This window comes from Heterodontus francisci, chromosome 1 (genome assembly GCF_036365525.1).
Source record: "Heterodontus francisci isolate sHetFra1 chromosome 1, sHetFra1.hap1, whole genome shotgun sequence".
Classification (NCBI taxonomy): Eukaryota; Metazoa; Chordata; class Chondrichthyes; order Heterodontiformes; family Heterodontidae; genus Heterodontus; species Heterodontus francisci.
In genome coordinates this window covers 9757101-9759600 of record NC_090371.1, presented here as the reverse complement: position 1 = coordinate 9759600, position 2500 = coordinate 9757101, and the positions used below count along the sequence as shown (strand labels likewise).

Here is a 2500-nt window from a genome sequence, read left to right as displayed (position 1 = left end):
AAAATCCCAAAAATCGCAATTAAATCACCCCTTAATCTTCTATATTCCAGGAAATACCAGCCTAGTTTATCTAATCTCTCCTCATAGTCTAACCTTTGGAGCCCTGATAAAATTCTGGTGAATCTGCACTTCATCGAAAGCCAATATATCCTTCCTATATTTGGGTGCCCAGATGGGTACTCACTGCTCCAGGTGTGTTCTAACCAGAGCTTTGTATAGCTGTAGCAAAATTTCAACCCCTTTATACTCTAACTGTCTGGTTATAAAGGCTAACATTCTTGAGGTGTGGAGTCCAAAACTGAATGTAGTCTAACCAGAGCCCTTTAAAAATGTAACAGAATATCCTCCCCCTTGAATTTCAGACCCTTTGAGATAAAGGTCAACATTTCATGAGCCTTTCTGTGTGTTTTTTCTACCTGTCTACTCACATAAGACTGGCTTTGAAGAGTAGCCAGCTGGGCAAGATTCTAGAGGGAGTCAGACTCGTCGCACAGTCCCTGAGCACCAGGGTCCCTCGAGGAAGAGGGGTCCTCGTACTGTCCCTGAGGACCAGGGTCCCTTAAGGAAGGGGAGGGACTCCTCGCACTGTCCCTGGGTACCAGGATCCCTCCAGGAAGAGGGGCTCCTCGTACTGTTCCTGAGCACCAGGGTCCCTCAAGGAAGGTGACTCCTCGTACTGTCCCTGGGCACCAGGATGCCTCCAGGAAGAGGGGCTCCTCATACTGTCCCTGAGCACCAGGATCCCTCCAGGAAGAGGGGCTCCTCATACTGTCCCTGAGCACCAGGATCCCTCCAGGAAGAGGGGCTCCTCATACTGTCCCTGAGCACCAGGATCCCTCCAGGAAGAGGGGCTCCTCATACTGTCCCTGAGCACCAGGGTCCTTCGAGGAAGGTGACTCCTTGTACTATCCCTGGGCACCAGGGTCCCTCAAAGAAGAGGCGGGAGCTCTTCGCACTGTCCCTGATCACCAGGGTCCCTCAAGGAAGGGGGGACTCCTCATACTGTCCCTGAGCACCAGGGTCCCTCAAGGAAGGGGGGACTCCTCATACTACCCCTGAGCACCTTCCACGAGGAAACGGAGGGCAAGTGAGGCAATGAAATCAACGTTATTTCAAACTGATGTCTGATGGTTTAAGTTGCCAGTGGAACACACACTCTGACAAAACTGCATTTTAGTTCAACTTCAAACCAGAGTTTCCCGACAAGGGAAGATCGTTCCACCCAATCAGGATCTCAGAAAGAGTTAGGGGCTAGGATGAGGATTCCCCCTCCTATCACTTCCTCATTGGTGCTCTGCTTAGATGTCAGTATTTCCTCCTCCCCTTTTAATAATCTTGCTGTCATAAGCTCAGAGCCCTCACTGGCCCTGAGAGGATCCCCACGTGTAGTTGATTCCATCACTCCACGGGAAGCAAAAGACATCAGCACAAATTCCCGAGAGTTCTGGTCTGTTACTGAGTACTGCAGACCCAGAAGAATTCCTCTGCGGTTTCTGTTAGTCAGGAATCTTATACAGGTTCCATCCTATTAATGTATAAGTGTGTCAGCAACTGTCTGTGTGTGTGTATGTTTTATGTGTATGTTTGCCTGGTGTGTCTGTGTGTTTGTGTGTGTTTGTGTTGTGTGTCTGGGTGTGTATGTGTGTGTCTGTATGTCAGTGTGTGTATGTGAGTGTCTGCATGTGTGTGTGTGGCTTTGTTTGTCTATGTGCTTGGATGTGTGTGTGTGTGTATGTGTGTTTCTGGATATGTGTCTGTGTGTGTGTTTGTGTTGTGTGTCAGTGTGTGTGTATTTCTGGATGTGTCAGTGTGTGAGTGTGTGTGTGTGTATGTGTGTTTGTGTTGTGAGTCAGTGTGTGTGTATTTCTGGATACGTGTCAGTGTGTGTGTGTGTGTATGTGTGTTTATGTTGTGTGTCAGTGTGTGTGTATTTCTGGATATGTGTCAGTGTGTGTGTGTGTATGTGTGTTTGTGTTGTGTGTCTGTGTGTGTGTATTTCTGGATATGTGTCAGTGTGTGTGTGTATGTGTGTTTGTGTTTGTGTTGTGTGTCAGTGTGTGTGTATTTCTGGATATGTGTCAGTGTGTGTGTGTGTGTGTATGTGTGTTTGTGTTGTGTGTCTGTGTGTGTGTATTTGTGTGTTTGTGGTGTGTGTCAGTGTGTGTGTATTTGTGTGTTTGTGGTGTGTGTCAGTGTGTGTGTATTTCTGGATGTGTGTCAGTGTGTGTGTGTATGTGTGTTTGTGTTGTGTGTCTGTGTGTGTGTATTTCTGGATATGTGTCAGTGTGCGTGTGTGTATGTGTGTTTGTGTTGCGTGTCAGTGTGTGTGTATTTCTGGATATGTGTCAGTGTGTGTGTGTGTGTGTGTGTTTGTGTTGTGTGTCAGTGTGTGTGTGTATGTGTGTTTGTGTGTTTGTGTTGTGTGTCAGTGTGTGTGTACTTCTGGATATGTGTCAGTGTGTGTGTGTGTGTGTGTGTGTGTGTGTTTGTGTTGTGTGTC

At 47.3% G+C, this 2500-nt stretch overlaps 1 protein-coding gene across 5 annotated transcripts in view; it reads left to right on the top strand.

Moving 5' to 3' along the window:
• The window catches only part of LOC137367544 (matrix metalloproteinase-21-like), an 86467-nt gene that overhangs the window by 7832 nt on the left and 76135 nt on the right, over positions 1–2500 (top strand). Inside the window, exon 1 of one of the 5 annotated variants that reach the window (XM_068028656.1) lies at positions 1408–1495. The exons of the other annotated variants lie outside the window; for them this stretch is intronic. The gene's annotated coding sequence lies outside the window, so the exon portion shown is untranslated. Of the gene's footprint in view, positions 1–1407; positions 1496–2500 lie in introns of those variants that run through there. 5 annotated transcript variants of the gene reach the window in all.